Raw genomic sequence first — 14,881 nt, forward strand, 5'->3', positions numbered from 1 at the left:
TTTTAATTCTGCTTGTTCCCATTCAGAAAATGAGCTAAAAGGGGGTGAGAAAAAAGCAGAGAAGTCTCACTGATGACAGCGTGTCTCATATTTTCTTTTCTTTCATTGGCTGTGCAGAAGTCTCTCTGGAAATAAAGATCAATTCTTCCTTCAGAATTACAAGAAAAAGCTGGTGCAAGTTTGTACAGAGGTGATGATTATTATCTTGGGTTGTTTTTAAATTAATAAAATAGATATTGTTTATTGGGTTGTTCCTGTAACAGCCCAAATCTCAACTCCTATTGCAAAAGGAAAATTAGACTCCTGTAAAAGAGATCAGGAAAGAAAACAATACTGGAAGCAATGTGTGTCATTGCCATTCTGTAATACCCAGGATTGCGCCTCAGTCTCTCTTACACACCTTGTACAATGGTTATATCTCCAGCAGTTACTCATTTTTGAGACTAAGTTCCAGATCCTCAGCTGCCTCTGATTTTGGTGGAGCTATGACAATTTACACCAGGGATCGGCAACCTTCGGCACACGGTTCGCCAGGGTAAGCACCCTGGCGGGCCCGGCTGGTTAGTTTACCTGCTGTGTCTGCAGGTTTGGCCAATCACAGCTCCCACTGGCCGCGGTTCACCGCTCCAGGCCAATGGGGGTGTCGGAAAGCGGCAGCCAGCACATCCCTGTTCCCGCGCCGCTTCCCGCAGCCCCCATTGGCCTGGAGTGGATGCAGCAGGTAAACACACTGGCTCGGCCGGCCAGGGTGCTTACCCTGGTGAGCCGCGTGCCAAAGGTTGCCGATCCCTGATTTACACCAACTGAGGATCTGGCCCTAGATATGCGGGGGGGCCCTTCATAGAATCATAGAATATCAGGGTTGGAAGGGATCTCAGGAGATCATCTAGTCCAACCCCCTGCTCAAAGCAGGACCAATCCCCAACTAAATCATCCCAGCCAGGGTTTTGTCACGCTGGGCCTTAAAAACCTCTAAGGAAGGAGATTCCACCCCCTTCCTTAGTAACCCATTCCAGTGCTTCACCACTCTCCTTGTAAAAAAGTTTTTCCTAAAATCCAACCTAAATCTTCCCCACTGCACTTGAGACTATTACTTCTTGTTCTGTCATCTGCCACCACTGAGAACAGTCTTGATCCATCCTCTTTGGAACCCCCTTTCAGGTAGTTGAAAGCAGCTATCAAATCCCCCCTCATTCTTCTCTTCTGCAGACTAAATAATCCCAGTTCCCTCATCCTCTCCTCATAAATCATGTGCTCCAGCCCCCTAATCATTTTTGTTGCCCTCCGCTGGACTCTTTCCAATTTTTCCACATCCTTCTTGTAGTGTGGGGCCCACACTACACAAGGCCTTTCCACCACTCAGAGGTATAAGGCATTGCATGGTGCATAGACCTTGTATGAGCTCTCTGAATGGAGGTGAATTTCACCTACTGAGCCTTGAAATCTTTCGATGTTTTCCCATCACTAATTCAGACAACTATTCCTCTTAAATATCCTGATGTGGACCAGTGTCCAATGGACATGATCATGTCCCCAATAAATAATAATATATGCTTATGTTTTCATCCACTGAGGATGCAATGTTTGAATTGATAATACATGCAACAAAAACACATACTTTACTTGGCATCGTATCATGCGGTGTCATCAATATATACATTTTCTGTTAAAATAACTTAATTTAATTATCCATCTCAGCTGAGCAGTCTCCCAGGATTTCATGCCTTTGTACCAGTGACAAGTGAGAAAGCCTGCTCTAGTGAAGTACTGGAAGTAATTACTATATAATTTTGTGGAAATCCTCATTTTAAGTCAGATGTGTATTGCTGTTTTTTGTTACATTTGTGGACCGATGCTTGCATGACTGGTTTCTGTTAAATAAGTTATTTTGAACTGTCAACCCAACACAACCACATCCATTATTAAAACCATAATTTGTTGTGTTTTCTTGTTCCTGTATAGTCCGGTACTGTTTCAGATCTGTTAGACTGCTTCTCCTCCCATGCAATAGTGCACATCTCCTGCCAATATATGCAGTAGAGGGTGAACTATTATTTTGGGGCCTGCTCCAATGCCCATTGAAGCCAATTTTATTTTTTTAGCATGTGCATAGTCATCTAGTTCTTCTAGGCCACCGCTGAACCTAGTCAGCAGGCATTCCTCGACGATGTGTGTCATCGTTTGTGTTGCACCGCAGCTGCACAAAGGGCTGTCACGAAGGCCCCAGCAATACTGGGTGGCTGCACAGAGACCTTGCCCGGTCCGGAACATGTTCAACAGGGATCATTGGTGACGGGGCAGGTCTAAAACCAGGCGGGCAAATTGTGGGGTCGGCGACGAGGGATTGGTTGGGGATTATAACAGATATCCATTCCTCTCGCCAGAGTGTTTCCGCTATTAACATCCTGGCGTGGTGGATGAGAGCATAATGGGCGATGTGATGGCAAATGTGCAGCTGGTGTTTTAAAAAGGTCATTGTGCAGCGGCAGGCTTGGGTTGGCGCATACTTTCTCCACTAACTTGCCAGTGGCAACCTCTCATCTGATATGAGGAGGAGCAATATTGCTCAGAACTGGGAGCCATGGGAGTGGAGTCGGACGCAGGGTGCCGGAGATGATATGCATGGCGGCATGTAACTGCATATCCACCATTTTGGTGTGTGACAATTGACTCCAAACTGGTGCGCAGTACTCCACCACCGAATACGAGGTGGCAATTGAAGCCAATGGCGCTTATTTAAACTTGGAGGAGGATGCTTATTAAAAAATATTGAGTTAGCTACATCTATTAGATGGCACAGCCTGTGCAGTCCCCTTTTGCACCAGGGAGCTTGCCGAGGAAATATATTTTCTTTAGCTATAGTCTGTTCTGTAGTTCCCCCTGTAGCTCTACAACGTGTCCCAATGCAGGGCATTGCCTAAAAGACACAAATGGGCCTTAGCTCTGCATCTGGTTCTTTTGGTACTCAGTCAGGAGCTACCATTACTTGTCAGGAAACACATGTGGCCATTGCTTCGTTGTATCACAAGTTGCAAGAACAGTCATAAAGATTTTCAATACAGCTCTGCACCCACCAGCTTCCATTTAGGAAGCTGATTACATGACCAGATTTTCATTAGTACTCAATACTCTCTTGGTCTCAGTAGGTGCTGAGCACTTCTGGAAATCTAGCCATTTCATTTAGGTGCCTGAATGGGAATGGAGCTGTTTAGAAAATCAGCCCTTAGCCCTTAATCCAGCTACTTAAAAATGACTAAATTAGTCATTAGTGAGAAAAACATCAAATAATCTTAGATATCAGAGGTGGAAAAATCAGTTAGGTTACCTCATACAGTCACATGCCACTGTAAAATTGATTCTACTGTGCATTCGAGTATGTTACTTGGTTCATCTAGTTTTAAATAACTCAAGCAATGGAGGTTCCGTCACTTACAGAGGGAGGCTATTTCACATAGCTCTCACCATTAGAAACTTTTCCCTGATTTTCAGTCTAAGTGGAAATTACTGCTAAAGGATGACCGCTTTACAAATTGGAATGACATTACTTTATTAATAGATTAAATGTAATGCAAACCAGAGTAAGAAAGCTCCATAGAATAATTAAAAGCCCATGCCTTTGAACACGGCAACAAATATTTCAAATACTCTTGAAACATCAAACATTCAGGGAAGCCATTAGGCTCCAGCTATTTTCATTCTACATTCTAAACAACAGGATTTCCTTCTCAGTCTGAACCATCCATACCGTACAAGGCAATATTTTAGATCATGGCAACAAATGCCCTGAAGCACACACAAAATATCTGTGATCTAAAGATAGCCGCAAGGGTTGCAGTAAGTAACAGAATGTCAATAAGATCCAGTCACAATACTAGTGATCACTCAGGGGTTAAGAAAGCTGACACTATAGACATACTTTTTCTAACTGAAATAAAAGCAAATTTTAATAATAAATGTCTTTGCACACCTTACCCCCATCCTCTCAAGAGAAACAAACCTGAGGTATAGTTTGATGACAAAGAGGCAAGGCCATTTCATTGAAATTATTTCCTTCAACAAAAATGTTGTAATTGCCGCTTGTCAATGAATTCATACTTGCTCCATTTTATGGCTCTCATAATTCTTTTTTCTTCGGGGATAGGAACACAGAAATTGTGAAGGTCAGTCGTCCATTAAATCCAGTATCCTGTCTCTGACAGTGACCAGTACAAATGATACAGTGGAAGGTGCAAGAAACCCTGCAGGGGGCAGTTATGATATAACCTGACCCTAAGGAAAGTTTCTTCCTAAACTCCAGTAATTCAAGATGACCATAAGCCCTGAACCACAAAAGAAGTTAAGTCAACTTCTAATCCCCTCTCAGAACCTATGGGCCCCGCATTCCTCTTTTTTAGCCCCCTTCCTCCCTTTAAGGCTGTTCCCTCATGGTCATCACCATTCTGCCTGAGAGGAATGTGGGGTGTTTTTCTTTCTAGAGAGAGTCAAGGTAACTCTTGAAATGGCTAAAGGGAATGATACGGAGTGATCGTTTCCTCTCTGCCACAGTCCACAGGCTGAGTAAACTGCCCTCATAGTGATTCCCACCAGCCTTAACCAGGGAGTAAGGCATCTCAGACCATTTTAAAGGTTTAGGTTTAAAGTGAACTTTAATTCACTTTAAACCTAACTGAACTGAAATACCTCAGAAATCTGGGATCTCCACAAAACAACTGATTACTTCCAAAACCCCTCAGCACAGCGGAATCTGCAGTTTCTGTGACTGGGTGCTTATGCTTTATGCATTGGAGCTTTGTGTCACTCAATCCTCACATTAAGAGGTTTCTCTTTGGGAACTTGATTTACGGCAAATTATGTCTGGGCTTCCATTCAAGGCTGTAAAATATTTATTTCTTGTGGCCTCTATGCTCCTTACACAGGTGTCTACAGTCCTAAAACCATGCTCTTTTTGTGGGAGCAGAGTATTGATTCATGCCCATAAGCAGGAGCTTCACGCTATCCTAAACTCTTCAAAGTGCGCAGTTGGATTCCCAAAGCAAATAACAACAACGAACAATCAATTATTCTTTCAGGAGTCCATTTATTTCCAGAATTCCCTTGCAAGAATTGAGGTATATTCTTGATGCATATGTCTGCCTGTCAGGGCCGGCTCCAGCATTTCTGCCACCCCAAGCAAAAAAAAAAAAAAAAAAAAACCGCCCCCCCCCCCCCGCCCCCGCTGGCCCCCCACAACCAAGCCCCCCAAAAAAAAAAAAAACCGATCGCGATCGGCGGCAGCAATTGGAAAAAAAAAAAAGAGCCGCGATCGGCGGCGGCAGTTCAGCGGCAGGTCCTTCGCTCCTAGAGGGAGTGAGGGACCTGCCACCCCCGAATTGCCGCAGGTGCCGCCCCTCTCCCTTGGCCGCCCCAAGCACCTGCTTGTTAAGCTGGTGCCTGGAGCCGGCCCTGCTGCCTGTCTTGTTACTGTATCAGACTGAGGATATGTCTACACTATGAAATTTGGTCGATTTTATAGAAGTCGATTTTTATAAATCGATTTTATACAGTCGATTGTGTATGTCCACACTAAGCGCATTAAGTCGGCCGAGTGCATCCTCACTACCATGGCTAGCATCGACTTACGGAGTGGTGCACTGTGAGTAGCTATCCCACAGTTCCCGCAGTCTCCGCCGCCCACTGGAATTCTGGGTTAAGCTCCCAGTGCCTGATGGGGCAAAAACATTGCCGGGGGTGGTTTTGGGTATATGTCGTCAGTCGCCCCTCCCTCCGTGAAAGCAACGTCAGACAATTGTTTCGCGCCTTTTTCCCATGCAGACGCCATACCATGGCAAGCATGGAGCCCACTGCTGTTGTGTCCTGGGTGCTGCTGTTGTGTCCTGGGTGCAGTAGAACTGCTAACCATTCTCATCCACAGCTTCTGCTGCAACTCTGCTCTCCTGCTCTCCTGCAGACGCCATACCCATGGCAGGCATGGAGCCCGCTCAGCTCACCATCACCGCTGCTGTTGTGAGCATTGTAAACACCTCACGCATTATCCTTGAGTATATGCAGAACTGGGCTAAGAGACGCCAGCATGAGGAGGATTTTGATGAGGACATGGACACAGACGTTCCTGAAAGCACGGGCTGTGGTAATTGGGACATCATGGCGGCACTGGGGCTGGTTGATACAGTGGAACGCCGATTCTGGGCCAGGCAAACAAGCACAGACTGGTGGGACTGCATAGTGTTGCAGGTATGGGATGATTCACAGTGGCTGCGAAACTTTCGCATGCATAAGGCCACTTTTCTGGAACTCTGTGAGTTGCTTTCCCCCACCCTGAAGCGCAGGAATACCAAGATGAGAGCTGCCCTGACAGTTGAGAAGCAAGTGGCGATAGCCCTGTGGAAGCTTGCAATGCCTGACTGCTACCGGTCAGTCGGGAATCAATTTGGAGTGGGCAAATCTACTGTGGGGACTGCTGTGATTCAAGTAGCCAATGCAATCACTGACATTCTGCTATCAAGGGTAGTGACTCTGGGAAATGTGCAGGTCATAGTGGATGGCTTTGCTGCAATGGGTTTCCCTAACTGTGGTGGGGACAGAACGCATATCCCTATCTTGGCACCGGACCACCTTGCCAACCAGTACATAAACCGCAAGGGGTACTTCTCAATGTTGCTGCAAGCACTGGTGGATCACAAGGGACGTTTCACCGACATCAATGTGGGATGGCTGGGAAAGGTGCATGACACTTGCATCTTTAGGAACTCCGGGCTGTTCGAGCAGCTGCAAGAAGGAACTTACTTCCCAGACCAGAAAATTATTGTTGGGGATGTTGAGATGCCAATAGTAATTCTTGGAGACCCAGCCTACCCCTTAATGCCATGGCTCATGAAGCCTTACACAGACAGCCTGGACAGTAGTAAGGAACTGTTCAACTATAGGCTGAGTAAATGCAGAATGGTGGTAGAATGTGCCTTTGGACGTTTAAAAGCTCACTGGCGCTGTTTGCTGACTAGGTCAGACCTCAGTGCAACCAACATTCCCATTGTTATTGCAGCTTGCTGTGTGCTCCATAATAGCTGTGAAAGTAACAGGGAGATGTTTATGGCAGGGTAGGAGGTTGAGCAAATCGCCTGGCATCTGATTATAAGCAGCCAGACACCAGGGCGATTAGAAGAGCACAGCTAGGCACGCTGCACATCAGAGAGCCTTTGAAAACCAGTTTCATGACTGGCCAGGCTTTGGTGTGACAGTTGTGTGTGTTTCTCCTTGATGCAAACCCGCCCCCTTTGTTGATTTTAATTCCCTGTAAGCCAACCACCTTTTCCCCTTCTAAATAAAGTAGCTATTGTTTTGAAACCATGCATTCTTTCTTTAATAATTAAAAAAAATTAGATAACGGACAAGGTAGCCCAGGTGGGGTGAGGGAGGAGGGAAGGACAAAGCCACATTGTTTTTTGTAACCACACTACAAATCAAACTGCTTGAATGACAGCCTTCTGTTGCTTGGGCCATCCTCTGGAGTGGAGTGGCTGGGTGCCCGGAGCCTCTCCCCCTCCGCCCACCCCACCCCCCGCATTCTTGGGCATCTGGGTGAGGAGGCTATGGAACATGGGGAGGAGGGTAGGCAGTTATACAGTGGATGCAGCGGGGGTCTGTGCTCTTGTTGGCTTTCCTGCAGCTCCAACATATGCTTCATCACATCCGTTTGCTCCCCCAACAGACGCTTCAGCCTGTCCGTTTGCCTCAGCATCGCGTCTTGCCTCCGCTCTTCGTGCTCACTCAATTCTTTCCTGGCCTCTGCCACTGAATGCCTCCATGCATTGAGCTGTGCCCTATCAGTGCGGGAGGACTGCATCAGCTCAGAGAACATTTCTTCTTTTGGATCGGAGTTCTGCCTGCACAGATTCTTCTCCCCATACAGCAGTCAGATCCAGTGTCTCCCTTTCGGTCCATGGTGGAGCTCATTTGTGATTCTGGAACTGCATGGTCACCTGTGCTGCTGAGTGCTGCTGAGCTCACCACGCTGACCAAACAGGAAATGAAATTCAAAAGTTCCTGGGGCTTTTCCTGTGTACCCAGCTAGTGCATCAGAGTTCAAAGTGCTGTCCAGAGCGGTTACAATGGAGCACTCTGGGATAGCTCCCGGAGGCCAATACTGTCGATTTGTGTACGTACTATCCCAAATTCGACCCAGCAAGGTCGATTTTAGCACTACTCCCCTCACTGGGGAGGAGTACAGAAGTCAATTTTAAGAGCCCTTTAGGTCAACGGAACGGGGTTGGTTGTGTGGACACGGTCATTTTTAAATCAATCTAATGCGGCTAAATTTGACCTAACCCCGAAGTGTAGACCAGGCCTCTGACAAAGTTAAAGGGATAGTGCTGTATTCTTATGTCTACAACACTTCAGGATTCATAAACAAATTAGATGGGTACCTTTTAAAACATGACTCCAGAGCTACGAAAATATTGTTGTAGCTGCTTCCATATAAGCAGCACAATTAAAAGCTGTACAAAACTTGTATGATTTGCAAGCTAGTAATTTAAAGTTGGGCGATAAGCATTATGGATTTGTCCAAACATCGAAAAGCTGTCTAAAATTCCTTATTGCCTAGGCAGCCAACAGGTGTGCTAGTTGTGAATCTGCTTTTTGTGAGGTGGACAACTGTCCACCAAGAAGTGGACTGGGATCATAACTCAGTTGACATGTATACACCAGTAAATTTTCAAGCAGGGGTCCGGGACCCCCTGGGGGGCCATGAGCAGGTTTCAGCGGGGGGTGCCAAGCAGAGCCAGGATTAGACTTCCTGGGGCCCAGGGCAGAAAGCCGAAGCCCCACCGCATGGGGCTGAAGTCCGAGGCCCTGAGCCCCACCAGCCAGGGCTGAAGCCGAAGCCTAAGCAATGTAGCTTTGTGGGAGCCCCTGTGGTATGGGGCTCCAGACAATTGTCCTGATTGCTACCCCCTGAATGCCAGCCCTTTTATATGTAGAAAACCAGTTATTGTGGCACAGTTAGGCCTTGGAGTTTCTATAGCATGTTGGGAGGGTCTCAGAAAGAAAAAGGTTGAGAACCTCTGGTATAGACCACTGAACAGTTGTGAAAATTCAGAGGCAGGGCCCTGAGAAAGTGAAAGCCTACATTGTCCCCTCATACCCTGTTTAATTTTTCTTTGAGGTGGTTTCATGAACACTCTAGCAATGCTTTTAGACTCAGATTTTCAAAGGTGCCATTGGCTGCCTTTGAAAATCCCAGTATTCATCTTTATGGCTAGGAGAGAAGTGTGTGTGGAGAGTACATAAAGAACTAGATTGTGATCCCCTAACTCATGTTAAGTAGCTCCCTAATCTCCGAGCAGTCCCACTGATTTCACTGTGGTTTCTTGTGGAGCAAAGTACTATCTAACATCAGTAAGTGCCACAGTCTGGGTCAAAGAAGAGAAGCTCTTGCTTTATATCATCATCTTGAAATCAGATAACTCTTTGGCTTTCACACTACATTATGAGCTGTCTTCTCAAGTCTGCCTAGTGACATAGGACAGGCTGTGCTAGCCTAGTAAAATTCTTGCGAGGAGCAATAATTTATTTTTATGTCAATGGGCAATGTTGTATCTAAAAGAGAGTTAGGTAAAAAAAAAAAACACATTTGATCTTGGATATCTCAGATATGTTATGAACTATAGTAGGCAGTGTAAGATAAAAGGTAATGAGTAGGAAGGAAGCACAGAGAACCCAATAAATCAACGAGAGCACTGCTGTGTGGCCCTCAGTTAGACCTGTCTAGAAATGGGGGTAAGGTCTAACACTATGGATTTGTCCAAACATCGAAAGGCTGTCTAAAATTCCTTATTGCCCAGGCAGCCAACGGGTGTGCTAGTTAGCTCTGTGCTTCATTTGCGTGCTGAGAATTGCACTCTGGCTCAGGAGATGTGAGCTTTTTGTACCCCTTTTTTTTGCCCCTCTGTCTCCCTTTTTAACTGTCTAATTGTGAAAGCAAGCAAGGGGCCTGACTTCTGCTCAGGACTTTTGCTCGCACTTGAGCTGGAGAGAGACCAACTTGCTCTCCCTGCTTCTCAGCCCACAATAACTTGCAGTTCAGTGGCCACGTAGAAGAGGCCTGTGTTTTTGTAGTGGTAACTGAAAGTCCTAGGTTTTATCCCTGCTGCCAGCTGAAGTGGGTTAGTGGTGTATTGTTCATTTAGCCATGGATTTATTTCCCTATCCAAAGTCAGAGTAACTGTAGAATCTATTTACATTAGATTAACAACTCCAGTCTAAGTTTTACCTGTGACTATCATGAATGAAAAGTTTATGCTAACATATGATTCCCAAAGAATAAACGGGCAAAGGACTGCTCTTCCTGCTGATGAGTTCAGACTTTGCTATCAGATACATTTCATTTATGCACTTGTAACCATGAACTGGAGTTTGGCTTGTGTGAATGGCTCCTAATTACTGGCCCTGTCCACGGCATCCCAATTATGTGACTATTTTTAGTTGAGCTAATGAAAGATAATGGAACATGGGAAAATAAAGAATAGCCAAAAGAAGAAAGCACATCCACACAGCAGCTGAAAGCAAAACTGTATAGAGAATTTTAATCTATAGAATTGTTAAAGTTCTGTAAGGACAGAATAGAAAGCTTAACATATGAGCAAACACACTGAAGTCTTGTTGGTGAGTCTTTGGAGAATAGTTAAATGTTACTTGGAGAGATTGGAGTTACAATAAGAGATGAGCCTTAATGGGCTGTATGCTCTTAATTCCTTACTCTTATTACCACTTTCTTCAAAAACAAATCCATGGGTTTCTTTGTGATCATCAAATCCAAGGCCACCCAGAGAGGGGGGCAAGTGGGGCAATTGGCCCCGGGCCTTGCAGGGGCCCCCACGAAAATGTCGGAGGCTCCCCCCGCCTCTGCCTCCGCCTTCCTCCATCCCCCGGCGCCTCAGCGCGCCGCATCCAGGAGCGACCCTGGACAGCGCTGCAGCGGCGTGGCCTGAGCTCCTCCCGCTCAGAGCCGCGTGGTAAGGGGCCAAGCGGCGGGAGCTCAGGTCCCGTGGAGCCATGCCGCTGCAGTGCTGTCCAGGGCCGCTCCTGGATGCGGCGCACTGAGGCTCCAGGAGAGGGGGGAGGCGGGAGTAAGCAGCATGGTAAGCCCCTCTGAGCTGGGCACCCCTCTGACCCCACCCCCCGCAGCCCTGACCCCCAGCTCCGAGCCCAGCCCCTCTGAGCTGGGCACCCCTCTGACCCCACCCCCCCACAGCCCTGACCCCCAGCTCCGAGCCCAGCCCCTCTGAGCCGGGCACCCCCCAACCCCATCCCCCCACAGCCCTGACCCCTAGCTCCGAGCCCAGCCCCTCTGAGCTGGGCACCCCGACCCCATCCCCCGCAGCCCTGACCCCCAGCTCCGAGCCCAGCCCCTGTGAGCCAGGCACCCCCTGACCCAGGGCCCAGCTCCCCACCCAGCCCTGGGCAACAGCAGCGCCACCCCTAGGCAGCGACAGCCCATTGGCACCAACCATCACCATCACCCAGCGACAGCCCATTATGTAATTGCAAATGTATACATACCATTAAAGTATTTAATGTTTTTAAATAATGTATTTCGTGTATTTTCAAATTATTAAAAAATAATTTTTTAATGTATTTCACTGGTTATTTTTTACATTTTCAAATACATGTTACTATAGTATTGCAACTTTTTTTATGGAAGGGGCCCCCGAAATTGCTTTGCCCCAGGCCCCCTGAATCCTCTGGCGGCCCTGATCAAATCAATGAAGAATGTACACACGTCAAGGTCAAACAAGGTCCCTTGTTAGTAGAACCTGTAATTTGACCACAAATGGTTTGGGCAATTTGCATTTGACTTGTGCTTCTGATTTCCTGATGCAGACTGGTAAAGAGGCAGATTGACAGCCATAAAGCACTGCGGTCTTTTTGTCTACAATTGTCAATTGTTAACAGCCTCTTGTAGTGTAAGAGCCCAGTAGAAAGAAAGGGTTTTAAACAACCATTTTGTTAACAGTCTTCTAGTGCTTTATGGTTTCATAATCAGATATCTATACCCAGTGGTGCCTTTGTCCAGTGCTCTTTGAAACTGCATGTGAGTGATGTGAAATCTATATGTGGGTGACTATCCTACACGCCTTGCTGCTTTTGCCTGAAAAGAAACTTCTATGTAGCAGTTATTATGGGACTACAGCTTTAAAAGGCTTTTAAAAACAAGCATACTCTTAGCTAGTTTTTTCCTAATAAGCTTCATTTTTCTGAATGTGTGTACTGGTCTTAGAATAAAACTTAAAAATAAACATATTCAAGCTTAACAAATATCTGCTGACGTACAGGGACAAATACTCTGCTTCTGTTACATCCATGTAACCCCACGCAAGTCAACGGAGTTGTATGGGTGTAACTAAGGGAAGAATTGAGTCCACACTATTTTTTTCCAAGTGTCTTCATCAGGTTCCATTCATACAGGAAAAAAATGGAACATGGGAATTGCCAGATCAGACTTGAGGTTCATCTAAGCCACTATCTCCAGAAGGTGCACAAAACCCCACAGTGGACAATTATGAAGGGGCCTGGTTTCTGTCTATGGGAAGTTTTTTCCTAATCTCATCAGTTAGTGGTTGGTTTATACCCATCACAAGGAGAAGTTAGGGAAAATTTTCAAATGCAAGATTTACATGATTCAGGAGCCTAAGTTCCATGGACTCAGGACCCAAGGCACAGTGACTAGCTCTGAAGAGCTTGCATCCTAACTTAAGACAAGATACAACTTGTGGCCCTTTCCAAAGCCCACTGAAGTCAATGGAAAGACTTCCATCAGGCCCAGTGAACATAACAAACAAGGAGGGAAGAGTGGGAAGGGAACAACACTAAGATAACTGTACTAAGAACATTGTTTACATAAACTTGTACGCGCACAACTTGATGGTTTATAGTAATTCAAATGGTAAGTTTTCTCTGGGTTTTATTGAACTATAAATACATATCAGCCTCTGCCCAGCCATTAAATGTTAATTAGAGATGGACTCAACCTGAGGAGCCTGGATAGGAATCCAAACCTTGTCAAAGACTGGGGCGTAGGGTAGGGCATATCTAATACTAATCAAAACTTACCTCCACTGTGTGGTGGGAGTTCGGGGAATTTGCCAGCTTATGCAAAGTCTGAAGCATTTGTTGGGCAAAGTTTCTGGGCATAGAGAATTATTGTGGAAAAATATAATCCAAAGTAAATTCTAGCCCCTTGAGAACAGTGTCCATCATTAAACACAGGCTACTGGCACCAATTAAAGTTACCTTTAAAAGCCAGATCAGCAGGGCTGAAATAAAACATTAGCACGGAGCACTGCTAATGCCTGTCAGGGAGGAGGGTGAGCCACCTGCCAGCAATTAATCCTTTGTGTGGAAAAATACAGCTGGAAGGCAATGACTGCACCTTAGTGTTTGCCACTTGGCTGATTTTCTACTAGGAGGGATGTTTATTTACATTTGAGTCTGGATGCCAGTTTGACATCAAAAAACCTGTCCTAGTAACTCCCTTTTCTGAAGGCCTATAATGGTCTTTTAATAAGGCTCTGGTGATTTGGCCTATCTATAGTGTCCCTAGCCTCTGCTGGAACTGCCCTTGATTCATCTCGCTGTTCTCCCACTGAGATGAAGCAGTCCTTCTAGAACTAAGTGATGGGCCTCTTGCTTCCAGAGGTTCTGGTTTTAGTGTAGTGGGGGAAGGACAGACTGACAGCAGCCAGCAGGGAGAGGAGGATAAACCAAGAAACTTCAACAACAAAAATACTGCAGGGAAAATGGAGGGAAGTCATGAAGATGGAAAAAGAACCAGGTAGGAAAGAACTAGATTCAGTCCCTGGAAAACATTCCCATTATAGCCACAAATTAAAGGGTTTTCCTTGAATAATTTCAGAGCAGTCTATGGAAATTCACTTCACAAAAGCCTTGGAACCAGCTTACTTGGCAGTACTCTTCCTGTGTCTACCTATGCTTAGAAACCTCTGAACTCTGCAACATACAGAACAGAGGCATTTCCCAGATCACAGTCCACTTGACACCATATATGTGAGTTTTCTTCATGTTGCCATTGGAATTTCTCTTTCAAAACCCCTTTTTGTAAGGAAAACCTATGGAACAAGCTGTCCTTATTGTCCTTAATCCAGGCAAATACTAGCCACTTTATACAGATAGGGAGCTGGATTATTGACTTCTCCCTTCCCATTGTTCCTTGTAGATGTTTCCAACTCTCATGACCCATTGGCTCTTTTGATGAACTTTGCCGCCCTTATGTTGCAGATCTCTAATTGCATGACTATCCAGAGTTCATATATATTATTTCCACTTCAGCGCTGTACATATTTTTTTCTTCCTGAACTGGCTTCTTTGTGGATCATCTTGGGAAGCTCTAAGAACCCTTTACACAATTTCCTATCAGCAGGCTCTGGTCTTTCATTATTTCATAGCCCCTCCATCTCAAGTGGTATTTACAATGTCAGCTTGCAGAGTCTCTGTGAGATGCATCTATTGTTCCCCTGCCTCTTCATCCTCATTTTCCCCGACAGACTTCTGCCTCTCCCTCTTATCTCAATTCTTGTATCTTTTAGTATCCACAATGGCAAATCGCCTAAACCCTCCATTGCTCACCTCCTCTCTCTAACCGAATTTGACATTCCATTGTGGATCAGTTCCCCTTCTCACTGCCTTTCTATTGTTTTCTCTTATGTTCCTCCCTCTGACAGCCTTTCCCACCTTTACTCCACATATCTCTCTCTGTCTACTCCTAACCGCTCTACCCATCCTCCTTACCTCATTCTCATTCACCTACTGGCTTCTCTTGCTCTCTTTCTCATAGTCTCCCTACCTCTGAATTCAACCTGGCTCCTTT

The sequence above is a fragment of the Terrapene carolina genome, unplaced genomic scaffold (assembly GCF_002925995.2).
Source record: "Terrapene carolina triunguis isolate 2854851 unplaced genomic scaffold, T_m_triunguis-2.0 Scaffold111, whole genome shotgun sequence".
Taxonomy (NCBI): Eukaryota; Metazoa; Chordata; order Testudines; family Emydidae; genus Terrapene; species Terrapene triunguis.